Below are 13,513 nucleotides of genomic sequence, written 5' to 3' on the forward strand. Positions count from 1 at the left end.
CCAAGAACCCTCATGTCTCTCAGTGAGCACTCATATGGTCATTGCACCAGCTGTAGAATATAGTCTACTCTTTGGAAGGGTACCAATACAATAAAACTAAATGGACATTCTAGGCTAAAGTTGTTAGAGTAGTTTTTTGTGCCTACAGGTTTGATGTAATTTGTAGTGCTCATGGTGTCTGGAGTCTGAAACGCTGAACATAAGTCCTCCTCTGTCCGCATCACTGGGATGTAGTTGGCCAGTCCAGAACAAGAGTTTATGTGTCTGTGCATTCTGTGCACAGTTGCATTCAGTGGCTGAGAGTGGTCAACCGAAGCTCTCCGTCAATGGATGGCTGGTGGACCCTCTGCACCTATTGAGAACCCAGGTAAGAGGGCAGACTGTTGCAAAACAGTCTGCCATTTTACTGGAAAATGGGGCCAGTGTACTCCTGTGTTTTATAACCATTACAGTGAGTTGTAGTGGAACTGGTTTTGATGCTTGGAGTAACTCTTTAATAAAGTGGTTTTGGTATATAGATCATACCGCTGCAGTCTTGGTTCTCTTCCTGGCTGGGATCTAGTCTTTCTACAGTCTAAATTTTGTTTGTTTTTGTTTTTTGGTTTTTAAAAAAGGTTCCCTTATTTCACAATGTGTGTTAAAATTTAAATTTTATTTTAACCCCTTAAGGAAACATGACATGTGTGACATGTCATGATTCCCTTTTATTCCAGAAGTTTGGTCCTTACGGGGCTAATCCTCCTGTTATAGGACACTGGAGCCTACAACAGACCTCTGCATGATTTTAAGTTTCTTTAGACAACATCCCTGTCTCTTGCTGTGTTGATTTAAACACACTGTGCTGTAAGATCTGAAAACTAAACCACTTTTTTTTTTTTTTTTTTTTTTTTTTTTTCCCTTCTCTCCTGTCAATGAGAGTCAAAGCAAAGTTTGTAGTGACTGGGCTGTATAAACAAAAGCAAATCATTTTACCACCTAAATGGCAGACAACTGAACTGTGAAAACAAAGGTGCATGATCTACACATCAAAAAAATGCTTAAGCTAAAGTTGCTTTGGTACTAAAGTGTCCTTTTAATAAAACAAAGTTGGGTAATAATATATTCAGATGTCTTGATAATTTTTAGCATTTTCAGTTATGTAGTGGAGAAACTAATCATATGTTACTTGTATAACACGCACATTCGTTAGAATTGCCAAGTTCCACACCTAATTGCTTTCTTGGTACTTTACATCATAATTCCTTTCATTTTTAAGGGAGCACTTCTGTATGTAGCACTGACAACGGGGGCTGCAAGGCAAAAGAAATATGCGCTGCTAGCAATAAAGGCGTCGTACACTGCCTGTGTCCAGATCAAGAGAACTGTTCCAATGGTAAGTCAATTTCTCCCAATTACTACACTGCCAGTGAGTAACCTAAATATATCCGCTTCTACTAAAGCATCCATTTTAATATTTAGTGGTGAATGTTTGTGGTTTTGTTTTGTTTTTTGTTTTTTCTTAAATGTTTTTCGTTTGGTTCTGTCAAATTATATCTACGCTGTTTTCTTACACTTTTGATTAAATTCGTGGGCAAAGTGAAAAATGCATCAAAATGAAGTTTCTGGATCAACAAACCGTTGTGACGTCTAGATAGCGGTAAATATCCCTATGTAGATTCCCTTGCAGTAGACCATAGCAGACAATAAGATTTCACATCTTACACTGCAGAATCCAGAGCAGTTTACAGAAAGGTAAACTAAACACAGGTGGGCCTTCCTATTCTTTGACTCCGACAGCAAAATGCTTGGTTCTAGTTGTAGGAGTAAAACCTGCTGTTATGGGAGGTGAGGCCTGGGAAACCTTTGTTTTCATAATATACCCTTCCAAACGTTTTTGGACCAAGTTGGTAAACCTATGCTCCAAGGTATTACCGAAAATGGATCTAGATCCCCTGGTTTTAGTTTGAGGTTTTCTTTTATTTATTTTTTTCTCTTTGTGCAAAATGTACAACCTTTAAATTTTATGTCTTTAAGCCATACTTGTGTTCACTAGCCATATGCATTATAATTTTTCATGTGGTACGGTCACATAGACATTGTCCTTCAAAAAATAAATAAAAAAATTCTGAGATTTGTCACAATGATATGCCTTCGTAACCTGTGTATTTTGGTGTTTATTATCCTGCAAGTGTTTCGGTACAATACAAGATTTCAGACAAGCCTACACACAGTACTATGTACCATATTTGTATCAAAATACAGAATAAAAACAATTACCCTTCCAATAAACTAAATGACTTTGGATTAAACAAAGAAATAAAAATAGGGAATTGCTTAACTGCGAGTGTACGCCTCTATTTGTAAACCTGAAATGGTAGGAATGGAATTGATGTTTTTGCAACCAAATGTACATCTTACGCTAGTTTTTAGTAGGGTGTATGATTTTAGATACATCTTAAGACGAGATGTATCTTGGCTGTGATGTGTTTTATCTCTTTAACTTTACGACCGGTTTTTCACAGATGTGGAAACAGTGGTGGAAGTTAAATCTACTACACCAACTCCTCTATTCTGTCCACGAACGTTTATTCCTTGCCGAGATAAAAAGGAGTGTGTATCACCAGAATATATTTGTGATGGTGAAAAGGACTGCTTGGATGGGTCAGACGAGGATGACTGCCAATTATTCTGCAACAGTCCAGGTACACAAAATATGTAGAAGTAATGACGGTTTATTTTATTTTAAATTTTGGGGGCTTTTAGTTCTCGAACTATAAATTGAACTAAGGAAGAAACTCAAACCTTCAGTAGGGCACCATTGTTGGCCACGAAATCTCAAATCACACTGGGTCCACAGGTTATTTCTTTATAATGACATGGTTTCCACTTGCTTCTCCTAAATGTATCATTACCTTTTTGATAGGCCTATCTTGGTTTATGCTGATTAACCAGCCATTACAAGAATCTACTGATGGGATAGGTGACAAATGTTTATCAAAGAAGTCGAAATTTGTATCTGTGATTCAAAGCTACATTAAAGTGCAGCGCACAATTTTAAAACTGTGCAAGTAGAGGTGGTTGGGGTGTGCGATTTGGTTTCATAGCTGCCAACATTTGCAATCCATGTGCGTGGACGCTGTGTATCTGTGTTGCTACAAACCGTATCACACATGCACACTGTAACACTGGACATGCTCAGTCGTATCTACGGCATATTTAATAACCACTTACCCTGCACCCCATCAACGGGTTTCTACTGTTGGAAAATTATTCGTTCACGGCTTTATTAAATATGATGTATTGTAACAAATGGGGTCATTGCCAACAAAACCATCACGGCATTTAAAAAACACAATCTTCCTGTACAGAAGATACCCCTGGCAATGACCCAAACGTGAAACCATATATAACAATATAAATAACACTGCCATCCAAATGACCCCATATCCAGCTGATTAAACAGCAGAGGTGTACTGAGACACCCGTCATCCCCAGGTTTGCAGCCACTGAAGAGCTCAAACCAACAAACTGTAAACTCCGGTCTAATCCACACTAAACCTATCCATGCCTCACTTTGTACTCCATGTAGCTCCCAATTTAACCTGGCCATTCCCTGCCACTGTGAAGAAATGGGTAAATACAGACCGCCTCCCTGTAGTATCAACCAAAGAGGGAGGGAGGGACAACTAACGTCTTCTTAAATTGGCTGAAAAATATATGGCAGATAACCCCACCCTTCTCACTCTGTCTGACCAATTAATTCAATAGCATAATGCATAACTCCTGGCCCATTCCCCCAGCTGCGCTGATCCATGGGCTACAGTATATGATCTGCTACACATGTATCAAGGTCTCTGTGGTTCCTTGGTTGGCTATACTGGCTGCACCAATTCCAACACTGGAACGCAGACAGGAACCCAAAAATAAAGTTTGGGACAGATGACAACCATGTGTTTTGTGTTTGTTTGTTTTTTTATTCTTTCTAGTTCTAGCTGTGTTTCCATTGCCAAAAACACAAATTTTCCCCTTCCTCCCCCCACAGCCACTTAAATCATGTCTTGCTTTCTGATTCAAAGGACATGTAAAAGTCAAAGCGGTGTCTTATTGGGATTTAGGTGAAGGAGGGGTGCTTGAAACGGTAGCTCTTTTAATTTCCTTCAAAGCAAAGCTCCCTTAAACTATGGAAGACAAAGTTCTTAGGACATCTGCGGTCAATGAATCTCAAAGAATCCTTCTGCGTAACCCGGCAGACGCTGATGATGAAGATAAAACTAAGAATGAGGGAAGCAGCATATACTTGATTGATTTTAGTTCTTGGATATTATAAGGGATTAATTATACATGCCTCTTAATCCTAAAGTGGTAATTTATTGCGGTTTCTTAGAAACTGCAATAATTACCTCTCAGGGTTAACTCTCCTCTGGTGGCTGTAGACCAGACCGCCGCTAGAGGGCTTCCTGCATTGAAACGGAGATTTGCTCTGGATGAACTACGTCCAGTGTAATTTGTTTTTTCCTATAGGAAAGCATTAAATGTTTTCCTATGCAGAAATTCTAATGCAAGCGTGGCCATTCGGTCTCTCCTCCCCTCCCCCACCCAACCCTTGTGCTGACTGAGTGTGGGCGAAGCGTGACCCAGGGACATCTTCACTTTATTCTGATAAGTGACTGTCTAAATGTTTTTAACCCCTTCAGCTTCGAGGAATGGGGGCACTGTAGGATTCTATATTGCTAGGAAAACTGCTTTATTTTCCTGGCACTATAGAATCGCTTTAACCCCTTAAGGACCAAACTTCTGGAATAAAAGGGAATCATGACATGTCACACATGTCATGTGTCCTTAAGGGGTTAAAGGCAATAAAACCAATTTGTGTAATGTATTTGTGACACTTTACAAGCAAAGCATCTCACGGTTGTTGCTGATGTTTGAACTTGCTGTGTGTATTCTTAGTTTGACTAGTGACGATTGTTGTCCCTTTCCGTTCACCTATTATACTACAGACGTCTTCCGTTGCGTTGATGGTAAAAAATGTATTCCGGAACGCTTTCACTGTGATGGTGTACCTCACTGCTCTGATATTTCTGATGAAAGCAGCTGCTGGAAGCCAACCGAAACCTGTGCACTGCGCTGTCAGCCGGATGACCACTGTATCCCACAAAGCTGGATCTGCGATGGTAACCCTGACTGTGCTGATGGGATTGACGAGCAAGGATGCCGTAAGTCTATATTGTAGCAAAACCAGTAATAACTGACCCTTTCAGGTTTATCCACTAAACTCAGAATTTTAAATCTGAATGGCAAAAATGAGGTTCAATTTGCTGATCTAGAAAGATTCTCCAATATGTAGTTTCTCGCCGCATAAGTGTTTTTTAGCCTGATTCTTTTAACTTGCATGTTACTCCTGGAAAATGTATGGTTAAATGTGAGTAATTTAAATGGTTTTGTTGCTCAAAACTGTTTTCTCCCTTGAGGTTCTGGCATTTTTGATGCTACAAGTCTAAATGGAATTTGATTGGGGTACAAGGTAGTTTGCTAAACACGTCCGTGTCTCCTGCCCCCCCCCCCTCGAGTTTTAATGGCAGCGATTCAGAGGCAAAATGGCCTAGTTGGAAACCTTTCCCAGATAAGCTGATGGACTCTGCCAAGTCCACACTGGACACTAGGCGGTGTGTGACCGGGGAGATCAGAGGATCTCAATGGCTGGCCCATGCAGGTCTGATGCTACTTTTTCCAATAAGGGAGATTTGTGGCCAATGGAGAAAGATCTTTCACTCCAGCCAGCCCAATGTAGGGACCCAGGGAGTTTGTCTGACAGGGTAAGGGGTGCAGACTGCAAAAAGTGCATTGCACCCAAAGCTTATTGGCGCAATACTACTGGCGCCCACAGGAGGGAGCAGTCTGCACCCACCTGAGTGAAGACCAGGTACTCTGACCACTAAACAATCTAGGATCCGCTTCCCATCCCTTCCGAAGATGTGGATGTGCAGTGTGCCCATTGACACACAATACCAAAGGCAGCCTCCCCATACAACACATTTTCACAAACCTTTTTACACTCTGGTATTTCACATATGTGGACACCAGCTAACACAGAACAGGCATCTCATTAAACTCAATGTATTATCAAAGATGGGGTATTTGCCCTATGTGGGAGCTCTTTGCGCTTTTTTTTTATTTTTTTCCTCTCTGCCCTACCCTTTTCATACTGCAGAATATATTGGCTTATCAACCAGGGAAACCGCACCCAACAGTATATGTACAAAAATGTATACGTACACATGTTTAGGGTTGTATACACAATTGACCTCAAAGATAAAAGGACAAAAAATAATGTTCAATGCACATAGTATTGCACGAAGTAGTGGATAATCTTGTGTGGTTTCCACTCACATTTTATGGAGCGAACTCTGAGCTCTGCTGTATTGCCACGGACTGAACAATCTGTCTAAGGATGTGTGATGGTATGGATGTCACAGGTGCCTCAAAGTGCAGTATGCAGGACATGTATGGAAGTGAATACAAAAAAATAAATACTCCAATGGTACTCCAAAATGTACTGGTAAATATTCAGATGAAATAATAAAGTAATGTACTTACATTTCCCAGAGCAGAACTTGCTCTAGTATAAACCACATGGGTGGTATAATCCCCACCTAGGAATGTGATGGTACCAGGAAGCGATGGATGAATACAGAGGTGGGTGTAGATTATACTATTTATTAACCATACAAAAAATAATAAAAGCTGTATAAAATAACTTTATGGAGTCCCACCTAACGAGTTTCGTCTCTTTAAAGGGACACTCCAGGCACCCAGACCACTTCTGCCCATTGGCGTGGTCTGGGTGCCAACTCCCACTACTCCTAACCTGGAAAGTGTAATTATTGCAGTTTTTTATAAACTGCAATAATTACCTTGCAGGGTTAACTCCACCTAGTGGCTGTTAAACCCTGCAGTTCTTGTCTGCAGCCTTTGCAAGTCCTCCCCTTCTAACCCCACCCAGACATTCTGTGGCTGTCCAATCAGACTGCTCAATGATATCTTTGTAAAGCAGGTGTTCTGGGCAATTGCTCTGCTGAGCTAAACAAACTAGGAACAGGACGAGTTGTCTGACAGCCAGGGTCTGGAACAAAATTAACTTATAAAAGTGCCAATTTCTTTTTTTGTTTTGTGTGTTTTACAAAATTAAGAGGATGTACGCTCTACACATAAAGAAGACTTACTTTATGGGAACGGTGGTAATTTTAAGACTGCAGCTTTGACATGTTATCCATTAGATCTAAGGCCAACAAAGCACATATTTGACGACAATGTAAAGATAATGTGTGCAATAACTACCTAATCTACCATAGGAATAACTTGTAAAGTTTAAAAAAAATCTTTCAATTCCTAGATACTGAACCATGCAAAACTGGCTCGTTCCGCTGCAACAATGGGCAGTGCATCCCTTCCACCATGCACTGTGATGGAGACAATGACTGCAACGATCATTCAGATGAGCAAAACTGCTCCATTCCTAGGCCACTGCTATGCCAAAAAAATGAATTTCAATGCCATCAGAGTGGAGAATGCATACTGAAGGAATGGCAATGCGATGGTGCCAAAGACTGCAAGGATGGCACTGACGAAGAGGTTTGTGGTGCTTTGTATGGGGACTTTGTTTTGTTTAGTAACCTTGTGTTTGTATAGAAAGCAGATTGTTGTTGTGTGTACTGACCTCAAGAACAAAATTATTAATCTAGGCAATTTGGACTATTTGTCTCTATTGGCATGTAATTTGTCAGGGGGAGGGGGAATTTAATCACATTTATTTATTTTGTGTGCTCTTGCGGTTTAGGAATGTAAATCAGAGCAGGTCACATGTAGTAATACGCAGTGGCGTTGTTTCAGCGAAGACCAGTGTATCACTGTTTTCATGCGATGTGATGGAAAGAAAGACTGTAAAGATGACAGTGATGAATATGACTGTGAGTTGATGATTTTAAATGTAGAATTCCATGAACAACAAATTGTTTTGTTTTTTTGTGTTTTTTTTTTTTTTAGTACAAATATATATCTGGGAAACCTGTATGCTCAGGAACCAAAATAGGAGAGGCTCAAATTTTACAATGGCAAGTAAAAACTCATCCCTGAGTATGCCAAGGACTCTCCAGGGTTGCCGTAGCAAGGAGCTAGCAAGAAATTAAATATAAAAGAGAAACCGGTCTACAAATGTAGAACTGATTTTTCTAGCCAGGTCTTGAAAGTTAAGACCTGGATCAATGGAGGCGGTCTGCGTCTGCTTAGAACAAAAAACAATTCATACACGTGACACATCGATCTTCTCGTATTTAAATATGTGTTGGTCTGTTATAGCCCCTAACAAATTTATTTTGTAGGTGATAGTACGAAGTGCCATAGCGGAATGTTCCAATGCAAGACACATGACTGTGTACCAATCAACGTGCTTTGTGATGGTAAAAAGGACTGTTTGGATGGATCTGATGAAGGTGGGAAATGTAACATTCCATGTGGAATGGGTTGCTCGGTCTCCTGCCATGTCACTCCCCATGGACCGGTGAGTACATTTGGGAAAGGTGACCATGTAAATGCATGGATTCATAACTTCAGACTTTCTCCTACATTCTCCCCTGTTCCTTATTCAGTATCTACTTCCAAAATTGTTGATAAACCATGTTCATGCCCTGCAATGTATAGAAAATAATGGTTTGTCAGTCAAAACATTTCATTACTTTGTTGCTCACCTCTTGAGCACAGACTTGATAAAAGTTAAAACAATATACGGACAGAGCAAAGTTGCCTAAACCCATGTGCAGCTACAAAATAGAAAGTGTAGTGACAAAGGTCCCACATGGTCAACAAAACATGACTGCCAATAAGACAATGGGCACTTAAACCAGGGAAGGGCTTGGCCACAGCTTTATTCATCAACTTGTATTTGTACAGAACCAGAACTGGAGGCAGCCAGTCCCACAGGTAGGTATAACAGACTCAGAATTTGGTTCCCACCACCTCTCCCAATGCACTGTTTTTGAGCAACCGTGTCGCCAGGCGCTAACCAGGGCAAATTCCGCAAAGTCATAGCTGTGACGATAACTGTGGGGATGGGGTAGAGAGAGATGGGTAGAATGGTTGGGAGAAAGTCATGCAGCTGTGCTGACCAGGAAGTTAGAGCAGTGTAACAAGTTGCAACAATGCATCCCTTAACATTATTATTGTTGCATTTATTTCAACAATCCTTGACTACCTAACATGGTACAGGAATGTAAGGCAGTCATAGCCCATTTAATATAAGTGGTGCACTGGGCAACCTGGAACAAAGGAACAGCGTTGATAGATGGCACAAGACGTAATATGGCTTGAAACAGCGGGGATGCCCCATGGCCATATTTTGTGAGGCTATTAAGGAAGGACTGGAAAGAGCAGTGAATACTGGAAAGGAGAGGGGTTACCTTGACAAAATTAATTGGAAATTGCTACTTTTGTCAACAGTAGAAGAAAAATATATAGCAAGTATATTGTACATGGCAAAAAAAAAAATGCAGAAGAATTTAAATTATAAGACAAGGTGCTAGTTAATAACGCTTAAACAGAAATTTTGGTCTGCACACGTGGGGGTTTTTAAATATTTTTTTTTATTCTTTTTTTTTTTTTTTGGGGGGGGGGGGGGGGGCGGTGCGGGAAAGAGGAAGGGTTTAGAATACGCTCAATGGTCCGTCAGACCGAAATGTCATAACATCTAACCCCATTGTGGCTTTATATGACGACAAGCCACGTTTATGACAAATGAGTCTTTATAAAGCCATAGTAGATCACACAATATTTGTGGAAACTTTGTTCCCATTGAGGTGCCCCTAGCAATATCGCACTACTCGCGTCTGTGTTTTCACCCTCTGTTGGGGCTCTCACCCTCCATAAAATGTCCAAAAAAGATGCAATGCTTTCGTCAGAGCAAGTGTTTAGGGTAGTTTCATTAGCTTTGTACTACACAGCCATGTCCTCTATATCCAGTACAATATTGTCACGGCATAAAATTCATCCTACCCACGACCCAAAATGCGTGGGTACCCGAATTTCCCAATATAACAAAGGCCTCTTGTACACCTATGATTTTCTTTTTAAAACTAAATCTTTCCCTATTTTGCAGTGTTGAGGCTTTAGATTAGGGATACCCAAAAGGTAGATCCCCAGATATTTTAAAACTACAGCTTCCATGGTGCTTTGTCATTCTAAGAACATTACAAAGGTATGCAAAGCATCAAGGGAGTTGTAGTTCTAAAACATCTGGGGATCTACCTTTTGGGCACCCCTTCTACATATCCATTTGACCCCCGGCCCCCCTTAATTCCAAATAGACCGCAAAGCTAAAAGGAGGAACTGCTTGCAGAGTGGAATCTTGAACCTCCTTTTCTGTCTGTAATAACTGTACTGCTGTAGCAACTTTTTGTGCCTGTTTGTAGAAAGTAGAAATAATTGCGAATTGTGTTTTTAATTCCTAGGAGTGCACTTGTGATGAAGGCTTTAGATTGGGTAATAATCCCAATGAATGTGTTGATATAAATGAGTGCAAGGAATACTATCCATGCAGCCAGTCTTGTATAAATGAAAATGGTACCTATAGATGCACCTGCCATCCAGGTTATTTGCTGGAACCTGATGGTCACCACTGTAAAGTAACAGGTGAGTAGCATTGTATATAATCTAGATCTCTCCGGCTGCTTTTTGTACTTCTCTCCAAAACAAATTGAAGGTCTTCTGAGAGAGGCTAGATTAAACATACACCATGTTCCTTACATTAGTATCCTAGTTGTTAATCGTTTTAGGAACATCCCACAACCGTACCAACTGTTTTTAGTTTAAAAAAAAAAAAATTTATATAATTTCTTACTACTTCTCAGAGTTGAGACTACCTGCTACATTCAGCACTTTTGTATATGCTCAAATACAATGTGAGTGCCACACATGCGTCCAAATGCTTATTTTAGGAAAGCACTGAATTCAATGCTTTCCTATGCGCTACAATATCACAAGGCCGTTTTTGCTCTGTTGTTCGTTATGATAGCCACTAAAGGTGTGTTTAACCCTGCAATTGAATCTTAGTTTATATAAAACTTCAATGTTTTACTTTGCAGGGTAAGACCTAGAGAGCCTTTGCACCCAGACCACTATTGTGCAATAAGTCTGGGTGATCAAGCTTTACAAATTGTGTAAACTTGGCTAGCTTAAGATGTTTGCATGTTTCTCCTTTTTGAGTGTCTCCCTTTCACAGGTTAAAAAGTGTAGCCTTGCATTTAATGTAACCAGGGCCGGATTAACATAGGGGCTGATGGAGCTGCAGCTCCAGGCCCATGGAATAGGCCCTTTAAAAAAAGTATTTTTTATTTTTTTTTACACACTACTTTGGGTTTGCCACCTGACTGGTATTTTACCAGCACAGCCAGTATTTGGGTCTGCCTGGCCGTGCTGGTATTGCAGTAAAAACCGGCAATACAAATGCAGATATTTTTCTCAGTATAAATGGAGATTACTCTGCAATACCAGCACCAGCCAGTAGGGCTCACTGTGTGTGGAGAGAGGCAGGGATAGGAAGTTACAGCATATCCCTCCTTGCCTCTCTAATCACTGATCTACAGGGGAGCAGCTACACAGCAGAGTTCAGACAGCAGCTCCCAGTCTGCAGACAGACTGCAGCTCAGGGAAGTGAAGAATGGGGGGACAGCAGGTAAACATGGGAACACTGAGACACTTGGGGATACTGTAAACATAGGGAAACTGGGAGACACATTGGGGCATGGAGACACTAGGGACACAGTGTCTCCATGTCTCGGAGTGTCCCCATGTCTTCCAGCCAATGTCCCTAGTGTCTCGGTGTCCCCACGGCTCCCAGTGTCTGTGTGTCTATGTCCTCATGTCTCTGTGTCCCTAGAGTCTTATTGTCCCCATGTCTCCCAGTGTCCGCAAATATGTGTCCCTATATCTCCCAGCTAGTCTCAGTGTCCCCATGTCTCCCAGTGAATGATGTGGGGAAAGGCAGGGAAGTGAAGGATGGGGAAAAGGCAGCAGGGAAACATGGGGACACGGAGACACTAGTGTGCCCATGTCCCTAGTGTCTGTGTCCCCACGGCTCCCAGTGTTCCTTAGTCTCATTGTTCCCATGTCTCCCAGTGTCCCAAATATCCATCTGCCAGTGTCCCCATGCCTCCCAGCCAGTGTCCCTAATTTCTCAGTTTCCCCATGTCTCCCAGTGCCCCCATGTCTCAGTCTGTGTCCCCATGTCTCTGTCCCCATGTGTCCCCATGTCTGTATCCACAAGTGCCCCTATGTCTCCCTGTGTCCCCTGGTGTCTGTGTGTCCCCTGGTGTCTGTGTGTCCCAGTGTCCACATGTCTCACTGTCCCCTAGTATCCCAGGGACAAGGGAAGCACTGAGACATGGGGACACGGGGAGAAATTAGGACACAGACACAGACATTGGGAGACTAGGGGACTGGGCGAGATGGGGACACTGACACTGTAATATATAGGGACACTGATGCCAGGCTAGCCTTTTTGGGCATGTTCGCCCCTTTTGGCAGTTCTGGTCACGTGATTTGTCAGTGGCACACCCTTTTACCCCGCCCATTGACTTCCTGCTTCACTGGACACTGCTGTTTGGAGGTATGGATTTACTTGAAAGATGAAAGCATAAATTAGAGAGAGATTAGCATAGAGCATGTGTTTTCTTATGGCTGCATCCTTTGAGTTTCCCTCCAGCACCATCTCCATCGGATACAAGACGCTTGAGAGGTATGACTGTTTTAGTGTTTTTGGTCGATAAGATTCTGTAATTAGGCCCATCATAATTGTCAGCACCAGGCCTACTGGGCTCTTAATCTGGCCCTGAACGTAACCATACCTTTTGGTTGTCTAGGGGAGTTGGTTACTTCCTGCTATAGGGTTTAATGCTGTGGTTGTGTTAGGGGACCTTATATGGTACCAGCAACTGCAATTTCCATTAACCGTACATACCCCATAACAAATGTTCCCCTAAACCTACAATTCACTGCTATACATTGCATCTTGGGCATTGTACCTGTAACGTTTAATGTTGTCAATATTGTATGCCAACGATTCTGCAAACATTGGTACAATATTGCATGGCCACCACAAAGTTTAATTTTTATTTTTTCGTTTAAGGCAAGGAACCTGTGTTGTTGATAGCTGTTGAGTTTGAGCTAATGCTGTACAAACTGCGAACACTTGAAGAGGAGATGCTTACCGTCTCTGATAAGGAGTTGATGATCATTTCTGTGGATTATGATGTTCTGGAGCAGAAGATCTTCTGGATGGATCTTAATGCTGAAAGCATCAAATGGGTCACACTAGGAACAAAGGATAAAGGGACGCTTGTTAAGGGTAAGTATGATTAGATTGGGATCTTAAAAGAACACTATAGCATTAGGACTAAATGTCTGCATTCTGAAAAGTAGGGCTCAAAACATCTACTTACCACTAGACATTGAGTAGAAATTCTCCCCTGGTGAGTATACTTCCATG

Source organism: Pelobates fuscus, chromosome 5 (assembly GCF_036172605.1).
Source record: "Pelobates fuscus isolate aPelFus1 chromosome 5, aPelFus1.pri, whole genome shotgun sequence".
In the NCBI taxonomy this organism is placed as follows: domain Eukaryota; kingdom Metazoa; phylum Chordata; class Amphibia; order Anura; family Pelobatidae; genus Pelobates; species Pelobates fuscus.